At 36.3% G+C, this 24172-nt stretch overlaps 1 protein-coding gene across 1 annotated transcript in view; it reads right to left on the bottom strand.

Moving 5' to 3' along the window:
• LOC132105669 (semaphorin-3aa-like) overlaps positions 1-24172 on the bottom strand; it is a 112183-nt gene that overhangs the window by 71814 nt on the left and 16197 nt on the right. The window contains exon 4 of the mRNA XM_059510951.1: positions 10822-10896. The gene's annotated coding sequence lies outside the window, so the exon portion shown is untranslated. The remainder of the gene's footprint in view (positions 1-10821; positions 10897-24172) is intronic.

Below are 24172 nucleotides of genomic sequence, written 5' to 3'. Positions count from 1 at the left end.
TTAAATGGCCCCTCTAGAGGTCAAAGTACGCAAGCCTTCAGCTTGATATCTAATATAGCACTGAGTTTCCCCCTCCTTTCTTCATTTAACTACCGTTTTCCTGGTTGCCAGCACCTTGGCATAATCTTCTGTGACAGATCTGGCCCTCCTCTGGCATTCCCGTATCCATGGAGAGAACCAAACACAGAGGCGTTTTTATTCAGCTGGAAAGAAAAGCTCCTGACATGATAAATACAGCTCTGTCATGTCTCTCGAACTAATCTGCACACGTTTAAAAGCGTGAAACAAGACACCCAACTCTAAAGGTGGGAATCCTGTTCAACTGATGCATCCACACAACACAAAGGGAAACCTCTGGCCCTCTAAAGATCCAGAACATTTGGAGGGATTGCCTCGAAAATCTTCCGTGATGAATGCTCAAATAGAGGTGTGTTGGTTTGTCTTTAAGCCAAAACCAGTTTTTTAGTTACCTAGATCCTAGTGTCAGCCTCAGACGGCATGCCCACATACTGCCCACAGCCCGCTTACTGACCGATGATGCATACTGTACACAAAAATGAACTCTCACACACGCTTTTCAATCAGTCTGCCTGAAATATTAATAAATAGTCACTGGATTTTCCAGATTAGTGCAATTAAATCTGAAGAATTATGCCACTTACCTGTAAGTAAAAGGGTAGGTAAGTAGGTAAGTAAATAAATACTGTAAATAACATTTTATGTCTGTAAAATAATAATTATTACTTTTGGAAAGACCAACATTCAGATCGGATTCTTATCATTCTGAGCCTATGCACATTTGTAAAATGTACAATTGCTTGTTATAACTGTCATACTACTATTATTATATGAATAATTTATTAATGTTTATTCATTTTTTTAAACTGCATTTATTAATAAGAATTTTTTTTTCATATTTCATTCATTTTTATTCATTATATATTTCATTATACACTTACTAAATTTTGAAATTGCAATTGTAAACATTTTCTATTTTTAATTAATATATTTAAATTTTTATTAATTTTGAAAATTAGTTTTCACATTTGTATTAATTTTATTATAGCTTTATAATATTAAAATTAATTCATAAATTATTATTCATTCCATTACAAACGCATACAAATTTATTTGATTGAATTGTATACATTCATAAATATAATTTGTTTTACCCACATCACTGTGATATAATCTATCTCAAAATAAAAGAGCATCTAAACAGCACATAAAAACAAAATAGAATTTGGGTGATCACGTTATGTTGGTCTTTTTAATTTCTGTCTAAGTGGCTGGTTCTTTGCCAGAATAATAGTGTATAGTAAAAAGTTTTTATAAATGAGACTACCATGATCCAAACGTGAAAAAAAAAACAAAGCGATAAATAATTAAGAAAAGAAACCATCTTCAAGAGAAATGAAGAAGGCATCTAAAACGAATTCACTCCCACAAGCAATGCAACTCCTTAAAAATCAATAAAGTAATTTTCTACTTTGATAACCCAATTCCTCAAGAGTGATTTTTTTAATTTCCTCCAAGAACATCTTCGATTATTCAATTAGGGAGTCCGTTCGAGGGCCGAACCAGCAATGAGGTGACAGTTTTCAGATCTGTTTCTCTTGTTCTCGCCCGACACTGATCTGTCAGCAGCTCATGCATGCCGCATGCAGGTTTTATTAGATATCGGCTCAAGCTTAGCCAAATGTGAGGCAGAAATGATTATGCACAGCAGCGGCCACAATAGAAAAGACGAACACAGACGCATACGACAATTTATATGCCTGAACCTGGGGATTTGAGGTTGGCTTGCAACCACACTGTAAATGTATATCCTACACATATGTGGTCTGAAGCCTGGGTGGTGCGTTTTGGGCAAGTTTGTGGTTTATTAAACTATGAAATAGGAAAAGGAGATGAGGAAACAGCCGGCTGGCGATTTTGAGGCAATGGTGTGGTAAACGAGTGGGCGGTAGGGCGGAAAACAGCAGACGTGTCATTTTATCTGAGGGGTTCAGACTGTAGCATAATCTTGGTGGCGCAGGAGATCGGCCTGAATGTGAACAATTAAGATGATGAGACAAAATAATTTATCAAGCTTCCTACAACCCCCCTACTTGTTCCAAAAGGAAAAGACAGAATTAATTCGTTTCCTTTATCTGCTCAAGTCGTTAGTTCCAGCAGTCATTGTGGATCACAATGGAAGCCACACAGACGGGTGGCAAATAAGTATTCATTAGGACGTATAGATGGATGGGCACAAACATTAATTCACCCACACACACACAAACAGACAGTCTGCGCACACACAGACATAGGGGACGGTCTGCGTGCTCGAGCCTGGGATATTGCGGATTTTACTCTCACTGTATGAGGTAAGTGTGAAGTGATGTTGTCCAACAGCTGGACGGTACTTCTCTCCCTTGGAGTCTGGATCATCTTTCTATTGCCGCTCCGCTACAATCCCCTTCTTTTTTTTGGGCTGTGAGTGAGCAGCCCTCGCTAACCGTTACCAGGCCCTATAAGAGATCAAACGGACCCTCGCAGCACATCTGGATCAGATAAGAGATTTATAGAGCCAATGTCTAGGTACCAGTCTTCCATGACTGACCCTTACCAGATAGTGATGCGGACTGACCTGATTTGGTAATATTAGGTTACGGTAAGCACAGGTATATAATGAAACATGGGCACATGAAAGGAAAATAAATCACTCATTACTTACTACACATTTAGCAATTTGATCATAATGCATGATGCATGCTTTCAGATGGAGTGGCATTTAATACACAGAGCCGTACATCACTGACAATTTATGCAATATCGCGTGCTTAATCGAAGATGAGTCGCATTCGATTATGAACACGATATTGCCTAGCTTGTCAGTGTAAGTGTTTTTATTAATGCCACTAATGTTTTTGTTTATACAGCTTATAGCACTAGTGAATGAAATGAATGTAACATGGCAAAGATGAATGCACTTTTGGAAGTTGAATGTAAGGTCATTTTGGCATTCGGAATCTGTGGTTTAACCCACTGGAGTCTAAGGGTATTTTTGAGGCCTGGAGAAGTTTTGTCATGCCCTGACATTTGTGCTTGTTTCAGTTTCTTATAAACATCTAAATGGCTAAAGTCTAATCTCACTGTAATCAGCACAAACTGGGCTATAATAATATGTGAAATGCATGTATGTACATGATTGTGTTTAAGAAAAAAAAATGTAATGCGTGGTTAGTGAAAAACTAAAAATGTTAAATCACTTGAATAAGGCAATAAAACACATACAGAACATTGGATCCCGGGACATTTGAGAACTGGAGCTTGTAGCCTAGAATTTTTCTTTCTAAATTATGTGAAAATCATCTCGTTTACTCACTCACAGAAAACAGTATATTGATTTATTGTGATATTGTTGCTCATGCATGTTCATGATGACATTTTATTTTATTGTTGTACGCCTGAATAATTTAAAGCATTAACAAGATGACCAGTCGAATTCATTTTGGAAGTGATGACTAATTGAATGCATTTTTAGTCCAGTGCCTATAAATAAGATTAGTATTGACAAATTCAGAGCCTGTCATATGTGGATCAACTTACTGTGTTGTGTATTTTCAACAAGTTTCAATATAAAAAATTACTTTTTATATTGATTCAATAAAAAAAAAATATAATAAAAAAAATAAGTGTAATGGATTTATTGCATTTTGGAGAAAAAAAAAAAGAATTTGAAAATGTAAATTTGGATTGGAATTTTTTATGTTATTATAACCTAAAGATGCTATGTGAAAGTTTGAAACAGAAAACAGTGGTTTTCATTTTGCCCCTTTCTTAGTAAAGAAAACACATTTTTACTCAAATTAATCAAAATGGATTTATTGCATTTTGGAACCAAACTCTTCATATCTCATGACCCTGGACCACAAAACCAGCCATAGGACAAAATCTGAGATAAAACTAGGCTATTTGAAAATCTGGAATCTAAGGGTGCCTTAAAATAAAAATATTGAGACAAAGGCCTTTAAAGTTCTTTCCAATGCATAAGTCTGAAAAGCATCGTCAGAATAGTCAATCTGCCATCAGTGGTTCAACTGTAACATTTTGAAGTGACAAGAATACTTTTTGTACGCGAATAAAACAAAAATAACGACTTTATTCAACAGGCAGCTTACGCTTTTCGGTGTTGTTTTCCTTCAAATCAAAGCGTAAATATACATAGAAATGTATCCTTGGGGTGCGGTTGACACAGAATATGGGACAATCACAAGCCTCGCGGATTTCATCCAAAATATATTAAATTGTGTTCCGAAGATGAACAAACTTTTACGGGGGGGTGGGGGTGGGTGTGAGTGACTAATGACAAAATTTTCATTTTGGGGTGGAGTATCCCTTTAATATCCTTCTTATTTTTGGCATAAAATAATTAATTTTTAAATTTTTTATCATTTTGACCCATACAATGTACTACTGTATTTTTGGCTATTTCTACTAATAGTTTGTTGGCTATTGTTATTGTTTTGTGTTCCAGGGTATGTGTACATGTCTATTTTTATATTCATATAATTTATATTATAAATAAATATATTTAATATATAAACATAAAATTTTTCTAAAATATATACATGCATGTGTGTGTATTTATATATACATAATATACACAGCACACATACATAATGTTAACAAAAACTTTTTTGTATGCGATTAATTGTTACTAATCATTTGAAAGCAGTATATATATATATATATATATATATATATATATATATATATATATATATATATATATATATATATATATATATATATATATATGAAACTCATGCAGCATGCCATCCTAATTGTTGAGCCTTGACCGGATCAGTCCCACCAACTGCTAGTCTAGCTGATCAACAGTCCAGACCTGTTTGGAACAGCAAAAGGCTATAAGGTTCCACATTAGCTGCATTTTCCAACAGGGCGAGATCCCCAATTTCCATTCTCACAGCTGCCTTGACTGGACTAATCTCCGGCATGACACACAAGCATACTCAGAACAAGGGCACAAACATAAGCGTGCCTGCAAAGTTACGGAAATGACAGAGGCATCTTGGGAGTCGATGGAAACACCTTCCCCGTGTGTGGTGTACGAGTGGTTAACAGCATGTTCAGGGCATTATTCCCAGCCAGTGGAGACACTCAGGCTGATATTACATCCCTGCTGTAATAATAAACCTGTTTCATCTAGGGCGAGATGGATCGAGAGTTCCAAATGCACAGAGTCCTGAAATTACATCCTTGATGCTGAGGGCATCTCTCCAGAAATGAAATGAAATCCTATAGCTGAAGTCGGTGGGCAGTGCGGGGATCTAGATTAAACATATGCTAGTATTAAAGTCAGCTTTAAATAAAGAGAATTCACACATGGTCACAGACTCTCTCCCTGACCTCCCATAGATCACTCTGAGAGCTACAGACGCTCTCGTGTAACTCTCATCTTGAAGTAATGAAAAAATGAAAATGTTGTAACAGTAAAAACGGAGACTGGAGTAGAACAATAGCCCCCTTTGTGTCCAGGAAATAAATGCTTTTAATGACTTGTTAGGAAGCTCAAAGGAAGCTGCCTGGAAGTGTTTTTGCACAAGAGGAATTCGCTAAATCACAGTAACTGTGTGTTGCATAAAACACTGTCGAACAGCTGTAGACAAACTGAAATGACTACAGAATGAAGCAATGCAGCATCCAAGTCACTGCCAGTGTTTTTATCTGTTTCTCATAATCCTAATTAATGTATCCCCAGAGGAACCGTGCGGTCTGAACCCCCATGTGCCATTAAACCTGACATACCTGAAAACACTGAGAGCTGGTCAGAACAGAGCCAGCGTGATCTTTCACCTTTGAGAGATTGATGGGAATAACAGGAAAAGCACATGAAACTCAATTGTTTGTAAGCAGAATCTGACAAGCAATTCCAAAAGATACAAACTGTCTGCTAATGAAAACATCTGCTACGATTCTTCTAATGGCTTTTATATTAATGGAAAATTTGCCATCATTCGTTTATCTAGAAAACACAAATTGCTTTTTTGTTTTTTTAGCATAAATCTAACTAAATTTAGGAAGGTTTATGCTTAAAACATGAAAAATTATTCATCAGTGAAGAAAGAAAAATAAACAGGATTCTAGATATCCTCTCTGAAAACGATTGTAATTATCCAACGCAACTTTGGTTATTAAGTAAACTTACATTGCTTTATGGATGTTAAGATATTTTTACTGCAAAACAAGATAGAAATTCTGATTAATAATTATTTTTGCAGTGCTCCAAAACTTTGTAATGACACATCTGTGAATTAAACCACCAAAGCAAAATATATGAGGAAGAAAATCACGAAGATCAACTTTCACTGTTTGTGACAAACACAGATAATTATAATAATAATAATAATAATAATAATACAATTTATCTTTTTTTTAATGTCATCATGACAGAATATTTGTAAATATCAGAAATATTTATGGAAAGTAAAGAGTTTAAATTTGTAACAAATCATGAAAATCTTAAAGTGACAATACTTTAATAAAATAAGCATTAATATTTTTCAATAATTGTGGGTTTTTTTTCCGATGGTCAGACATATTTATGTCAAGTACCAACTGACAAAATGTAATTAATTTATTCCCAAATGAATAGTTATTAGTTTAGAAAAAGTTAAATTTTAAGTAAAAATTGCGAATCTCAATACCAAAGTGCCAAAGTGAGAGAATATTTGTAATAAAATAATTTTCTTGCCGGTAAGAAATATTTATGGTCAGTGACAATAAGCAAAAACATAAAAAATAAAAAAATTTATTGTCAGTGTGGGTGAACAAATCAAAGTGGGGAGTTTATTTGGTTTTCCTCTCTTGCTCTCTCTGCCTTTTCTCAGTCAACAAAGAAAGTCTGTTCATAAAGTAACCGCTATCTCCCTAGCACTATCTGTCATTTGAATATTCTTCACCTTTTCCTGTCCTCCCCGTGCTCATTTCTTTCTCTCGCAGTCAGACAACACACGCCAACATCGGCACAGAGCGATGCAGGCGTTCCTCAGCTGGTTTTCATTTCTCTACAGCCAGGTCAGGGTTTAACAGTCTCACAGTCTATCACACACACATCAGAGCCTGATACCTGAGTGCCGTCCCCCTGGAGCTTCACCATACAGCCCTCAGCATGCTCAAATACCCTTACATGTCAACAGCACCTTGAGAGAAGAAGTGTGAGGATCATGAACCAAACACCTTGTGCTCAAGGAGCTCCTCTTGAGACAGCAGGAGACGGATATGAATGCATTCCTGTCTGAATTAACTGATTTTCACTTTAAGTCAATCACAGCTTCCTTTAGGGGCCTTCTGTGCTTCTGAAAGGGTCACGCGTGGGCCATATGAGGGTGTAGAATTGCTTGTAGAATCCTAAATTAGGATTTGGTGCATAAATGGCTCTAATCCCAAGTAAATCTCACAGGATTGGTTTTGTCTTCTGGGGAAGAGGTGAAAAGATTAACCTGAATCGCTCAAGCCAGACTAATACAGCCCCAACTAATACTAATGCGCCATAAACCCTTCAGACTGCAGACCTTCTCTGTGTGGCTGCACATTCCTACATTGCTGGTACAAGCCATCATGACCTTTAAAACTGTTGTGGATCTTAGACATCGGAACTGGTTTAATTTTCTACAGTTTGACCTGTGTTTAAGACTAACCATAATGTATGTATATGATTGCATATAGTAAATGCATATGCATATCAGAAATGATAGCGATATTACAGGTCACATGGTGAAATTAATCATGTATGAGTTTCAATCAACTTCTTGCCTTCTTGCAATTGCTATTATGTGACATTAAAAGTTCAACTAAAACAAAAAATTCTTGAAAAAAAAAAAAAATGGAATAAGATCCTATTTAGATCCTATTCCTGTTGAAGTCGATGGCAAAACTAAATCTCACATAATATGGTTACTTAATGTATTTTTCTACCAAAATTCAAACCTTAAAGGGTTAGTTCACCCAGATAGCAAAATTATGTAATTAATAACTTACCCTCATGTTGTTTCAAACCAGTAAGACCTCCGTTTATCTTTGGAACACAGTTTAAGATATTTTAGATTTAGTCCGAGAGCTCTCAGTCCCTCCATTGAAGCTGTGTGTATGGTATACTATCCATGTCTAAAAAGGTAAGAAAAACATCATCAAAGTAGTCCATGTGATATCAGATGGTCAGTTAGAATTTTTTGAAGCATCGAAAATACATTTTGGTCCAAAAATAGCAAAAACTACGACTTTATTCAGCATTGTCTTCTCTTCCGTGTCTGTTGTGTGAGAGTTCAAAACAAAGCAGTCTGGATATCCGGTTCGCGAACGAATCATTCAGTTCACCAAATAAACTGGTGAACTATCTGGGTGAACTAACCCTTTAACAAACAGAAAAATAAAATTATATAAAATGTTAATTATGTAATATTGTATTTTGCACAAATATTACTCAAAGTAAATAAATGTAAAGAAAAAATTAACCATATGCAAAATTAAATTATAAAATTAGAATGTTTAAATATATATATAACAACTAAATTTTTTTATATAAAATTAGAATGTTTATATATATATAACAACAACTAAAATATTTGTTATTTAATTTTTTTATTATTTGAACATAAAAAGTGCATTTGTGGAATAAAATATTAAATTATTATAGCTAAAATTAACTATGAATAATTTATTGAAACAAACAAGGAAACGTTTTTTTTCTTATTCATTATGAACTGTTCTTTATTTTGTTAATAGACAAAAAAAAAATGCGTTATACGCTCTCAAATTGCTTAAATAATCATCAGTATGTACTAGAGAAGTATGTCCAATGTATTAATCATTGCATTCTCATACACTTCAATGAAGCGCAGTAAGTTTCTGAAAAATGAAGCTGTAAATTTAGACCAGAATACCATAAGTGCACCCGCTAGAGACTGAGGAACTATAACCTATGACTACACATATAACGGTCCACTCACTCTTACAGAAGTTGATTTGTGCCTGTATTGAATTCAATACAGGTATTTAAAATGATTAAACGTCCAAAAAAGAATGTTTACATTTGTAGTGATACACATTTCCTTCCCGCTTATTCCCAGCGGTCTGCCATCCAGGTTTATGTAAGTTAGCAAAAATGTAAAACGCCACCATGAACTACACATTTTCTACACTCTCAGGGACTTCTGGTGAATGGCCCTGTTCATATTTTTATGATCTACACAAGTTTCGTTTCCAACAATTGATTATGCCTGCGCAGTCACAGTGCAGTGGTTTTGGGCTCACTTTTTACTCATTAACGATGCCAAGAGCTCCACCGCCAAGCGGCACCCGGTTTGGCGCATGCCAAGCTTCTCACCTTCCTCTCATTCTACGCCACACATTCAGTCCCTTTCTCCTCACCTCGCCGTTCCAGTTGCTCTGGCTCGCTTTTCTACTCTTGTTAACTGCTGGAGCGCATTCAGAAAGCTGCCCAAAACTTAATGAGATGTGACTAGCTATATGGTGTGGCTTGAAAATGAAACGTGGTGCTGCCGGCCTAAGCAATCTCAAACCAAAGCTTGAATTGCTATAAATGTGTCACATTCGAGAGCACTGGAGAAATCTGACGCTAAGCAGCTCAGAGGGTTGTTCGAATCAAAAACCCAATGGGCGTATTGAAATAAGCAAACTTTCCCTTTTTGAAAATGCTGAGTTTTCCTGGCAGGATTTTTAAGTCCCCCCCGAGTGACGGAGCCCAATGGCATCCATATGTGCTGCTGCACTTGCTCAGGTTGGAGGGAAAATGGATTGGCATGCGGCACGCTCTGGAAGGCTCTGAGTAAACATGACCCTATAGTGACCCCCACTGCTCATAGCCCCTGCATGTCTCAAACAGGTCCATTAAGCCTGTTCAGATACCCTGGGGCTGACCTGCTCCATTTCAAACTCAATCACCAACAGCCCAATCACGCCACACCAACTCACATTGCATTCAGGGTACTACAAAACACCCAAAAGCCTTTACAATCGCATCATAACGAGACAGAAAAAGAGTCTAGAAGGGTTCAACAAAAACAGTTTGTTTAGCTACCTCATACATATAGCTGACAATCACCATTTGTTTTCCTTTAACGCAGTTCCTTCACACTCTGCTTAAGGATCCTGGCAGTCACGCTCAGTTAGCAAAAACAGACGGCCTTGGGAAAATCTTCAATTTCTTGTACGCTTGTGGTTTGCACTTTCATTTACAAAGAAAACTGATATGTGCACATGCATAAACATACTGAGCCGCTATTGTGCAGCTCATCTTGTACCAAGAAACACAGTGTCATTGCCCCAAAGAAATTGTGTTAAATACAGCTTTAATGACAAATGATTAATTAAAAGCACGTCAGCCAAACGAAAAGAATAATTTGTCATCCATTGACAGGTCAATGATCCGAATCTACTGTAAGCCTTTGATTCTGGATTCAAAGGAAAACAAGACAAATGCATAAATCAACACTGTCGTCAAAGCCAAAAGGTAAAGAACCTGTGAATATAAGCTGGTTTTATCAGCCTTCTTTCCCACATTCATATAACTTTAGACATCATCCAGTAAAACTGGCACCAAGGTACTTTCGTTCTTAGTGCCGTAGCTCTGCGTGCAACATTGAGGTTAATCGTTTCTAAACAGCATTAGGGATTCAATGCCAGCCGCTGAAGTGCAATTACTTCACGCTGCAATTATCTATTCAAGCCTCGGATTCTTCTCAAGAACATATTCATTCCAGCTGTGTAAGAGCTCTTAGCTTATTCACTTACCTGGGCAAATTACTTGTCTCGGTTCAATCACATTCCCTGGGTGGCCAACAGCAGCTCTTTTGCATCACGACAAATCTGTTCTCTGTTGTCAAAGAAAACAGGAAAAGTGATGTTAGCCCATATTGAAGAAGTAACATAAAACTCATAATAAACATCTTAAGCTAAAATAAAGATGAATTACAAACACGATTTGCAAACATGTTCCTGTTTTTCAAGGCATGCCATTACTGCAGGCATGATTATTACCATAATGCTGATGTCTTTTAGTTTTCCTATACTTGTGCATTCAAGTACATTGTAGCAATTAGCTGTGATTACCTGAGAGAGATTTTTAATTAGAAAACACATGGAAAAATGACCAATGGAACCAACCACTCAGAATTACTTTCCATTGTGTAGGTTTATTTACATATTTTAGACGAGAAAATGTTGACTAGCCTCTTAGCCCAACATTTAGTAATGCAAACAATAGCTAATGAAACAAGAAAGCTTTTATCTCATGCGCTCTTCAACTTAACAGACTTAGCAATAGTGACTCTGAATGGCTTTCCATGTTTATTTACATATTTTATACCACAACATGTTGACTACAGGTGTGCTTAATTGTGTTGAATGTGCACTTGTAGTGTAATTCAGATCTTAAAATCTTACATTTTTAAAAACTTTACATGCAAATATAATATTAATGAAATAAAAGGCAACTTTCATGATTATTTTTTCTTAAAAAAAAACTTCAGACATTACACTTTTTAAAGTTTTACTTTAAAGTGCAATGTAATATAGCCTACTTCAAATATTAAAAGCACATTTTTAAACAGTATTTGCAGATATAACATTAATGAAAAATGCCATGTTTAAGTACACTTAAAACACTTAGCACAAGCACTTTTTAATGCCAAATCAAAATGTTTATTTTGAAGTACATTTAAAATCTTAGTTTTAAAGTCTTTTCATGCTTTAAAGTGCACTTATTTTGATGACTTCTAACTGCATTAAAACATTTTAGTTTACCATAAATGCTTGTCAATACAGTACATAAAAGTACACTTTTTTAATGTGAAAGTTCATGTAAAGTTGTCCTACTTAAGTTGGTGAATAAAAGCCCTTTTAAGTTTAATTTCTTTAAATATAAATTTAAAACATAATATATTTTCATTTAATTGTAAAATAACACTCAAATTACATTTCACGCTTAAATTATATTTCCAGAAGAAGTACTTTTTAATTATTTGGTATAGCACCCTTTTTTTAAATTTTCTTTTTTTTTTTTTTTACACAAATGGTACAATCTTTTAGCCTATTATTTATCAAAGCAAACAATAGCTAATGAACCGAGAAATATTTTGTCTCATCTCATTCAACCCATACTGATTTAGCAGAAGCCACAATCTCATAATGGGAGCTTTAGTTGAAGTGTTTACCTTTCCCATGGTTCAACACTAGCCGCGATTGCTTAACCATGCGGCGGGGAAATCAATGGAGGGACATCTTCCCTCCCTACATACCAGGTTTCACTAGCGTGGAAGTTATTCTGAGGCCGCCGCAAGATTGTTTGGATGCTCGTCAAGAACTGCAAATTAAAAACCACAAACATTTCAGAGCTGTTAACCCAAAAACTTTCTCCCCAATCAAGTTGAAGACTTGAGGGAATGGACACGTCGTTCTCACAGGTACTGAAAGTGCCCAAGGGACCACCAAGGGCCCCCATTGTGGGGTTTGATGATGAAGTATTGATTGGAGTACCTCCCTAAAGGCATTTCACTCACCGTAAACAGCCTCTTAAAATAGTGCCGCTGTCCCACAGGTCGCCAAAAGTCCTGTCCGAGGCTTGCTGCTGTAACTACATGACTGCATAATTACGCTGGCATGTGATGTGATATAAAGAAAATGGCCCTATTTTAAGATCAATCTTGTCCAGGCAAGCCACCAGAGTCTTAGCAGTTACCCTTAAATAGTTCAATAATATCTGTGAAACCATAAATAGATCATGTCAGCTCTCATAAACACGCAAAAGAGTTATTTTAAATCACCACACCAGGCTTTAATATGAGTTTTGATGGTTTTCGGTAGAGACTAGGAGTCTTGGAACAAACAGTGCTGGAGTATCAGACACAACCCAAGCCAAGGGATCATTTCTTAGAGGCTTTAATCATCTGGCTCCTGCTTTGCACAGGGGGGCCAACAATTAAAAGTTTAGCGGGATAATATAAATGTGTGTTGCTCTCCTTGTTTACTTCCCTTTTCGCACCAAATGAATGGCTTTATATTGGCGTTATAAATTATGAAAGCTTTAGCTTCATAATAGGTAATCCTATATGAATTTCTGTGATGGGCTTGGACACAATGACAGGATAAACAAATGTAGTCCAGATGGGAGATCTAATTCTGTTTATCCCAATTGTGTCACAGCTATTCAGTAAAAAGCTTGATCAACCAAACATTATGTACTGCATTGTTTCGCCAACACTTCAAGCTCAATGGTGACAGGCCTTAGATCTCGCATATTGTGTGTTATTTATGGTTGTCTCACACATAAAAATATGTAGCTTTAAATTACGATAACAGCAAAAGAGGCCAGCTCTGAAACCTGCAGGGGTTGCTCTTACATAACTACACAAAGTGCATCCAGGTAAAATGCCTTATTTGAATATTTGAGCAGTTTTTGGGAAAAAGAAAATCCTCTCTGGGTCAAAATGGTCAGAAAACGGAACTGAAATTGAGGGTTAAAGCAGAAATGTTCAGCTTATAATTTCATAAAACCAAATTAATTATTAATCCTGTTGAAAATGTATAGTTTAGTTCATTTTTTGCAGGCATTTTAGGGTTTTAGGGTTTATGGCGCTGCATTATCATAGCAAGTAATAAAATTGGATATACTGTAAATCAATACACAATGTTAGTAAGTGAATTCTGTCCAGTAAAATCAATTGAACACACACATTGTTTAGGTTTATCATGGCTGTTCCACTCATATTCACTGTAAGAGTCTCGTTGTATCTCTTAAACAACTATTTTATTACAAAACTGTATGTTTCAAAAATTTGTCTAAATATCACTAATTGATTTCTTTAGGACTGCAGGACTCCTGGAATGAGAGGTCGAATATGAGAACTATTACCCAGCATGCTTTGCTACCTCCCCCATATGAAAGAAACACTAACACATCTCTGCCGTAACCCAGCTGACTGTTTATTGTTACAAGCTTAGGCCTAATCAATGTTTTAGAAACTGGACCCAGGCTAAGCTCTGATGGACGGACAATGACAACCACCTGAAAGCTGAGAGAGTGAAAGGAAGGAGAGCCAGCAAATCAGACCACAGTGTTTTGAGGGGGAAGGATCCCTGTTATGGCATCCCAAAGAGTACAAAGGCATTTTAAAGGAGGAGTTCTTTGACTCTGTGGCCTTTTATTCAACCTACAAGTCTGACGTTAGTTTATGGACACTGATTTAGTCTGCCTCTATTCTGTAGTTCTGTTTCTCCATCATGGCCAAGGAATGACTCCGTAGTGTTGGCTGACTATTCTCAGACTCACATGAATGGATCAGATTTAAATATCTGGCAGATGTTCTGACTAAGTTCTTGTCGTCATTCTCGGCTCGACCCACTCAAATTGTTTTCGGTGGCCCGTGCATGAAACAACCAATAAAATACACAGCAGACAGATGGTAGTCCAGGAAAGCGCTTACACCATTAAACTGACTGGCAATCTGAGATGCCATGCTGACATGTGGGGAATAGCGTTGTCATGGAAAATACTTTCGTCATGATGACAGTTTTGAAATTGGGTTTTCTAGCTCCTGTATGTCTGTAAACAGCAATATGGCTGTGAACGCTTACAATTTCCCATCATAAAGTGAAAATTATTCATAAGTATGGTTCTGTAGTATGCAATCACAAGATATCAAGACATCATGACATGTTACAAGAATAATGTGTGTATGATTATGAAGTTCTAGAAAATAATTACAACCGCCTAAAAAGCCATACCTGGAAACTCTCGTGATGTAGACATGTCAGATAGTGGAGGAAAAAATCTTTCAAATTCAAGATTCAAAGTACATTTGGGATGGTGTCGACATATTGATTGACAGTGGTATGCCCACCTGTCTGGGAAGACTCAGCAGGTGTTCCAATCTCCATGACAACCGTACCATCAATTTACTTTTACTGTCAGTCTTCCACAAAAACACAGAACCAGTGAAATCCTGGTCTGCTGTACTCACAAACAAACACAACTTGGAAAATTAAGTGGCAAAACAATTAGTTATCCATTAACTAAATTAAAATTAAATGTCAAATAGAAATGTATTAATTATTCATTAATTAATTATATATCAACATGAATTTACAGTGTGTGTGTGTGTGTGTGTGTGTGTGTGTGTGGTCAAACTATTAATCGCGATAAATCACATACAAATTAAAAATAAGTTTTTATTTAAGTTGTATATTGTGTATATGTATTATGTATCTATAAATACACACACATGCAAGTATATATTTAAAATAAATATTTTTATATATCAAATTATATGATTATAAATATATAGGCTACATTGTAAATCATTTTAAAATATATACTGAATGTATGTAATGTATGTGTATTTATATATACATAAAGATACACAACAAACACCTATATTTTATTTAAATATTAAATTTTTGAATTAATCATTAATCATTTGACAAAAATGCAATTTTTTATGAAAATTACATTAAAGGCTTTATATATTACATTACACACAAAATTTATATATTATTATTAGAGGCTATATATATTACATTTGAATGAAATTTTTTTACAATTAAAAGTAATATATAATTAAAAGCTTTTTTTAAAGTTTATATTATATTATTTGTAAAATAGAGGCTGATGGTCCTGTTGGTACTTTGCTACTTTCCTCCTGCTGTAATCTACATAATTTATGCATTTACATTTTTGTAAATAACCTTGATGAAACAGTAACTTAGTATTTCACTTTGCAGATGGTAAATTTGAGTAGATCTGGACTGGTAAAAGTTCAGAAAGCCCACAAGAGGTGAACTGTGAACAAAACATCATGTGCCTTTAAGTAAAACACTTAACCTTAGGTTGTTCCAGAGGGACTGTCCCTATAATAAGTTTATTTCAAGTTGCTTTGGATACAAGGGTCAGCTAATTAGTACTTTTGATGACTTACAAAGCACTAGTTTGCCAAGAAAATGAAATATAGTGTGCACTAGTACTGTATATCAAAAAATTTAATGAAATTTAAAGTAGAGTCATTAGAGGGCCGGGAAACTAAGAGGACACAACACTGAACAGTCACAAATGGTTGAGTGATCACAGACCAGGTCATCAAATGGTCTTTCCAGCAGCACTTTTATGCGGGTCATCTGTCTAACTAATCCCAGACATATCAACACAAGACTTAAACGAACCAAGATCCATTCGATACACACACGCAAGCAGAAAGTAGTAGCCCCCTCTGGAAAGCAAGACCTGGAAAGACCTAAATTGTCATCTGGTCAATGCGTTAAGACTTTCTTCCACCAAATCCGGCCATTACTCCTTAAATAGCAGCAGAGAACGCAGAGGTAAGCTTGAGCAATCTGTCTTGTGGTTTGACACTCACTTTCAAACTTCACACTTTTAACAGGAGCAACTCAACACCTTTCAGCTCAATGAGCTGCACAAAGGAGCCAATTAGATCCTGGGCTTCAGTGACAAGGGATCCCATGCACAACTCTATTACGCTGACTTATGGGGTTAGAATTGTTGCATTATTCCAAATAAATAGATTATGATCCACAAATAAATGTAACGAGATTCACAAAAATATATCAAATTCACAAATGAATATAAAGAGTTTCACAAAAAAAATTAAAACTCACAAATAAATAAAATGAGATTTGCAAATAAAAAAAAATATATTTACAAATGTGTTTAATGTCACAAACACAACTCTACCTGGTATTTATTTGTGAACCGCTGTCTGTGCATTTGTAAATCACTGCACGCATTTGTGGATCGGTTCCTGTGCATTTGTGGATTTGAAACACTTCTAGCGTCGACGTGCAGATAAATCCACAAATAAGTGGACTCCACCCACCGTTTACTCAAGCCAATCAAATAACGGCCACATTGAGCTGACCAATCGTAGCACGTTATCGCTTCAACCAATCACGTTTTGGCTTAAATCCGGGGGAACTGCGGGAATAGACACCGAACTTGAGACCAACAACAGACAGTCAGGGCATTTCTCAATACCAAGTTCGCAGAGTCTGGACTTCCGTCCTTCCGAGTTTGGACATGCCAAGTTGGACTCAGAAGAACGAACTCTCGAGGACGGGAGGACGCGAGTCCAGTCATTCTACAAATGGAACGGCAGCGTACTTGATAGCTTCACTCAGCATGCATGTTTTACTTGAATTAACTTCTTTTTTATTTTCAATATATTAAATATATTAGTATTAAAAAACTAATATTTACCTACTCTGATTATTTTCACTTTATATTTATAATGAAATTGAATATAATATTAAACGACTGTCTCTTTTTTATTTTAAAAACTATTAAACATTAATATGTGGTTCAGGTAACATTAATACTGTGATTATATTTACGTCGTTCAAAATAAATAAAATATGTGGAAACAACTGCCTCTTTTCATTAAGAACAATCTAGCAATAAACCCACTCAGCTACAATTTAAATAATACGGTTGAAAAGTGTAAATCAATTGTAAATAAGTGTAAATCAAAATGGAACAGCTTAGGATTGCCATTGCAATTGCTATTTATCAAGATGCTGAAGAGGAGGCTGCCGAACGGAGGAGACGAATCCTTCAAAGAAAAGCCAGGATGCAGCGGAGGATGGCGAAGAGACGTGCCATATTAGCATGTCTCTCTAGCATTGTACGTTTTTCTAATTATTCTTTCTTCATAAACTGCCCATATACTTATGTGGACTTAGTTAGGTATATCCAAATGAAAAGTCATAATAAAAATTTATTATAATGTATCATATAGGCACCCTATCAACAGACTACAAAGTACTATCTCACAAAAAGTTATGTAAACTATTGCAGGGATGTAATGAGACAACATTAGATTTTTCAGTATACCAAATAAACTGACAAGTACAATAGGTTTGACAGTTGATAACATTTAAATTAACTAGCTTACACTTCACACACCTTTTATTTGTCTTTGTGGTGCTCAAATAAGTTTATAGTTTATCATCTTTATATAGCTAGGTGCACATCATATTACTGCATTAACACAAACAGGACAATTTAATATCTATAATAATCATATAGGCTACAACTTTTAGACTCTGGGATGAATGTTGTGCTAGAGCTTATCAATAAATGAATGAAACCGAAATAGAGTATAAAGAAATACTTCACGAAAAGAGCAAATGTTAGAGGGAGATTTAATTATGGCAGATTTTAGTAAATTTTAGACAAAATCCTTAAAACAACTGAGTATATAGCTTATATTAAATCCAAAAATATAATAAATACAATGCAACGACAGTACATATAGTAACAACTTTTTAAAAGCAATACATATAACAAATACATAATACAACAAAAGTAAAAACATTCTTAATATATTATCTATATATTTTAACAGGAACAAAGTCCCACTCGCAGGTATTCACAGATCAATGACCAGGTACCAATCCTGGTCAAGTTTTTTTCTGGAGAGGATTTAAAGCCAGCTTTCAGGCTCTCCAGGAACAGCATCAACATGCTGGTACAGATGCTGCCCCGTCAAAAAGCCCATGGATGGAGCCGTGAAATTGAAGTACTTGTTACGGTTTATTGGCTTGCCTGTTGAGCATCCTACAGGGTCACATCAGATGACTTCAGCATGCCACTTTCAACAGTTTGTAGGACTGTTCACAATGTTGTGGAGGAGATGATGACCATCCTCCACAAAATTATTCATTTTCCAAAAGCAGAGGAAATGGATGAGGTGGGGGGCCTTGCTGGCCATGAGGCATTCCGCTGTGCTGCTGGTGCCACATCAGGATTGTTCCTCCTGCAATGCCACAAAAAAGATGCTACATAAATAGAAAGATCTTCCCTTCCATCATTCTACAGGGCACCTGTGATGCTAAAGGCATATTTATAGATGTGTATATTGGCAATCCAGGCTCTGTACAGGATGCCCTTGTGCTGCGCAGATCACCAATGTACCAGCAGGCTTTGTATTCACCAGCTGGATACTATCTTTTGGGAGATGGGGGATACCCTTGCTTGCAGCATCCTATTGCAATCATGACCCCATACCGCCAGCCTGTCGCAAGTAAGAACACTTTTTTATGTCAGACAGACAGACACACACACACGATAAACCAAATTTTTACTGTTATGAATTTGCAATACACTACACATTTTCTACACGATTTTTGATTAACAGGCCAAGTTGAAGCCCGATACAACAGGCATTATGCACAAGCACGGAACATCATCGAGCGCACTTTTGGGATGTTAAAAACTCACTGGCGTGCAATTTTCTTGCGGGCCCTAGAGATGAGGCCACTGTTCGCCCCAAAGGTGATTGGTGCCTGTTGTATCCTCCACAACATCTGTGTGATGGGAGGTGATCTCTTGGAGGAGGAGGAGGAAAGCCAAGGACAAGAAGACAGCGAGGATGGTGAGAATGCAGCAGTGGGTGAGAGGGACCTATCAGGGAACCATCTCCGAGGACGTCTGGCTGCTCAGCTTTCTTCTCCCGTGGAACTGCCTGGGTGTCTAACTGAACAGTACTACATCTAGACAGTAAACCTTTCCAGATGTTGTCATGTTCATTAAAAGAGCAACATAAACAGTTGAAATAGCTATGACATTAATTAGAAAGATAGGTATGAATAAATGTGCAAGTAGATGGGTATAGATACATTTATACGTTTTCTTAATGTTGGTATGTTCTTCTTGAGATTTAACTGCATGATTGTAAATAATTGTATACCACTATAGACATTGGATATTACATTATTTTATATTATTTGTGTTTTTGTTGTAAATATAAAGAATACACTGTTGCTATAACAATGATTTGCCAGGGTTGAAATTGAAACATTCATTTTTATTTTTTTTTATTCAAATAATCTATATAAAATCATTTATCATTAAATACAACATTAATTTAGAATTTATTAAGTTTTTCTAAAAGAGAAATATGTCTCTGCTCTGGCTGTTGCTGCCCTCTCTCTCTCCTCTTCTCTCGCCAATGCTTCTCTCTCCCTCTCCTCTTCCCTCTCTGCCTGTTCTTTTAGAAACTAAAGAAGAGCCTGGCTGTCCCGTCGCCTCTTTCTTGACTGCTGGCTACTCCTGGCTTCCACAGAAGGGGCTGAACCTGGTGTGCTGACTGAGCCACCTGTAGTGGCAGTGGGTTTGATGCAACAACTCGAGTGCTGCCCCTGGAGTGCAGCATCCATTGCAGTGTACCACTGCCAGGTGGCAGCAGTCACACTACCGGCCTCTACCCCTTTTCCTGTGGGTGGGTCCCTAAGCTCCTGAAATAAAGCAAAATGCTGTCATGTTCTCACCTCACGTTGTTCCACACTTTTAGACATTTTTTATTTTTGCTCTACACAGAGGAAGATATTCTTAAGAATTTTTGTAACCTAACAGTTTGAGGCACCAAAAAATTACACATGTCAGTGGTGCCCCAGAACTCTTAGGTTACAAATATTCTTCCTTTGTGTAAAGCAAAAAAAAAAAAAAAAAGAATAAATAAATAAATAGTGTATACAGGTGTGAAACAACTTAAAATTGTAGGTGAATGGCAGAATGTTCATTTTGGGGTGAACTATTCTTTTTACAGTCTCAGAGTAAACAATGTAAACGGAGTAAACTACATTTTACAAAATAAAATGTAAGGGCCAATGCATCTATGTTAGGTTTCAAATATGACCGGAAAGTCTTTACACACATCTTGGTAAGCCTCTTTCAGTAACAGAAAGTAGAGAAACAGGCAGATTACCTTGTATTTATCTTTTAGGTTATTCAATTTTTTCTTTGCCTGTTTGGCAGTTATGGCCAAACCAGAAGTGGAACAAAATGCCTATAGGCAAAACAAACCCATAAAGATTTACATGATTCCACTTCAATAACGTATTCATTCTTATGGATGAAGACTGTCCAAATCTAGCTCCAAACCTTCAGACATGCAGGGAATTATACAAGCACTCAAAATGAATACTCACTCCCATCAACTTTTGGAGGAATTGCGCCTCCCGGTGAAAAGCCTTTCGTTGGCCGCCCGCCACTCTATCAAGGCCCGAGTTTCCTCAGCAGTCCCTTGATAAAAAATAATGCTTAATTTAAGTTGATGAAAAATAATACAATTATAAAAGAATTTGTAAAAAAAATGTAAATAAAGACAAGCAAACTATTTGGTTAAAATGACAAGAGCACTCTAAAATAAGGTTTGCATTTGATATAAGTATCGTTAGGCAAACGTTAGTTAGGAAACTTTTCCCTCAGGCAAAACAATTGCCCATTAGATATACCCAAAGCAAAATATATCAAATGTTTATCCACTACAGAATCAACACAGGCAGCCCCATATTTTACAAAATGTTACAGGGCCTAGCTACTTTTTAGGAGGACTTGCCGAGGGTTAGGCTACTTTTCAACTCGTAACGAAATCGTCTGAGCAAATTTTCAAATAGTTCCTTAAAATTCGACGGTAGCTTTGAAGTTTAAACAACATTCTGGCATCAAAGCTCTTAGAACTACGTTACATTTTGTGATAAAACAACAATAGTATTTCGAAATGTATAACTTACAGTTGTGAGTTTTCTCCTCCGCCATTGATGCTAACCTGGTTCGAGCTGAATTCTGGGTTATGGCCCGTATCAAGTCCGCACAAGTCACCTCTCCATGCATCCTCGGTAAAAGGAGCGGAGCAAGAACACATCCGGGGATTTGAACTGGACTTGGCTAGATGTGAACTTTGAAAAGGGAAACAGTACTTGGGCAGCGACTGATGACATTTCACAAGTCCACAAGTAACGTTACAGACAAGTACGCACAACATGGCCGATCAGGCAAGACGCCCCCCCGGATTTAAGCCAAAACGTGATTGGTTGAAGCGATAACGTGCTACGATTGGTCAGCTCAATGTGGCCGTTATTTGATTGGCTTGAGTAAACGGTGGGTGGAGTCCACTTATTTGTGGATTTATCTGCACGTCGACGCTAGAAGTGTTTCAAATCCACAAATGCACAGGAACCGATCCACAAATGCGTGCAGTGATTTACAAATGCACAGACAGCGGTTCACAAATAAATACCAGGTAGAGTTGTGTTTGTGACATTAAACACATTTGTAAATATATTTTTTTTTATTTGCAAATCTCATTTTATTTATTTGTGAGTTTTATATTTTTTTGTGAAACTCTGTACATTTATTTGTGAATTTGATATATTTTTGTGAATCTTGTTACATTTATTTGTGGATCATAATCTATTTATTTGGAATAAAGCAACAATTCTAACCCCATACTGACTGCTCAACTGAGGGAATAAAGCTCTTTTTTAACTCAAGCAGTTGGCAAACTTTTTCACATACTCGTTGCTTTTTCAAAAAACAACAACATTGACAATCTTATTAAAGCAAGTTCATATGGAAGGAATGTGGCCTCAGCCCCACTTTGCATTGTGCCCCACAGCGTATCTTCTGATGAAGCATTTTTATAAAGTTGTTTATAGTATGTTGGCTCTAATTGGTCAGGGTGATGAGATATATTGGCCTCATTCGTCTCTGAGATGCATCCTTGGGATGAATTCCAAAGAACAAAATCCACCCTGCTCTATCAGCCAGAAGATCACGGGGCTGTAGCAGTGGATCCAAGGCAACCAAACAACTCTTAGATTATTGACTCGGAATATCAAGTAGAGTTTCTATATTTAGCATATTTACTGTCAGTTTGCAATTAGCAGTATAGGTTGGGAATGAAAAACTGGTTCTTACTTGCAAGAGCCAAATGATATTTAGACGTTTTAAGTGATTCAGAAATACTAAAAAATATTTATCATTAAAAATGCGTAATCAGAGTAGTCTGATTCGTATGGGGCCCCGCACATGACATGCAAGAAAAAAAATAATAAATTCTGCGCACAATTTACTGATTCGTTCGCTCAATTTGCTAAATCATGCGCACGCGATTTAGCCTTATATTTTTTCCTGCGTGTCATGAGCGGGGCTCCATAGATTCGCAAACAAATTACCATTTTTATTAATCTTTATTAATTATTATTTTCAAGTGAATCAAACATATACAGCACAAACAGCATGGTCTGATGCCAAAATGAGAGACTCTAGTGAGTTGGTTCTTTTTAGTGATTCAAAAACATACAACACAATCAATAGCTATGCTTTCATCAATCTTAAAGGGATAGTTCACCCAAAAATGAGAATTAGATGTTTATCTGCTTACCCCCAGGGCATCCAATATGTAGGTGACTTTGTTTCTTCAGTAGAACACAAATTATGATTTTTATCTTCAGTCGTTGCAGTCTCTCTGCCGTACAATGCATGGCAAATGGTAACAGAATCTATGAGAGTAAAAAAAACATGCACAGATAAATCCATATTAAACCCTGCGGCTCGTGATGATACACTGATGTGTAAAGACACCAAACGATCAGTCTGTTCAAGAAACTGAACAGTATTTATGTAGGGGTTTTTTTTTTTTTACTTCTGATTTCACGCAATGTCCGAACTGTTAGAACTAGGGATGGGTACACGTTACGAGTTTTAGACACACTAGGGGTTCGTAACAGTGTTCCGGAGCTTTGCTTGAAATGAGGCTGTCACGTGACCTGTGAAAACTAAGCTTCGTCACCTTACTGACACGTCACGCTAGGCTCAAATACAAAGTGAGTCGACTACGCTGTCCCATACCCGCGATCCATTTAGTGCAATGTTATAGTTATATCAGTCAGCATTATGTATGTAAAGTTTTATGTGGTGTATATCATTGTTAATTATACTATTAAAAACAATGACGTGAATGTCAGTTGACTGAATGAAAATTAAAACACGTGTGCATGTTTGTGTTCTTTTGTAAGGAAGATACAAAATGAAATTCAATGAAAAATGACGTAGGTCTAATTTATTGGCGACACAAGTTTAATGCAATTTAAAGTTAATTGTAATTTTATTGTGCAAACTAATATACATTTGGGAAACTATCGCTAAACACACACATTCCACCTAATATGTTGACGCATATGCTAATTAAATATAAAATTAAACCCTACAATGACATCCCAATGAACAAAACATCTAAATAATACAGATTTTCTTATTGACCACCAGATGGCAGGGTAGAGCACTGTGTCAAAA

This window comes from Carassius carassius, chromosome 26 (genome assembly GCF_963082965.1).
Source record: "Carassius carassius chromosome 26, fCarCar2.1, whole genome shotgun sequence".
Classification (NCBI taxonomy): domain Eukaryota; kingdom Metazoa; phylum Chordata; class Actinopteri; order Cypriniformes; family Cyprinidae; genus Carassius; species Carassius carassius.
Note: the sequence above shows the minus strand (reverse complement) of the source record. Positions and strands in the feature narration are given on the sequence as shown.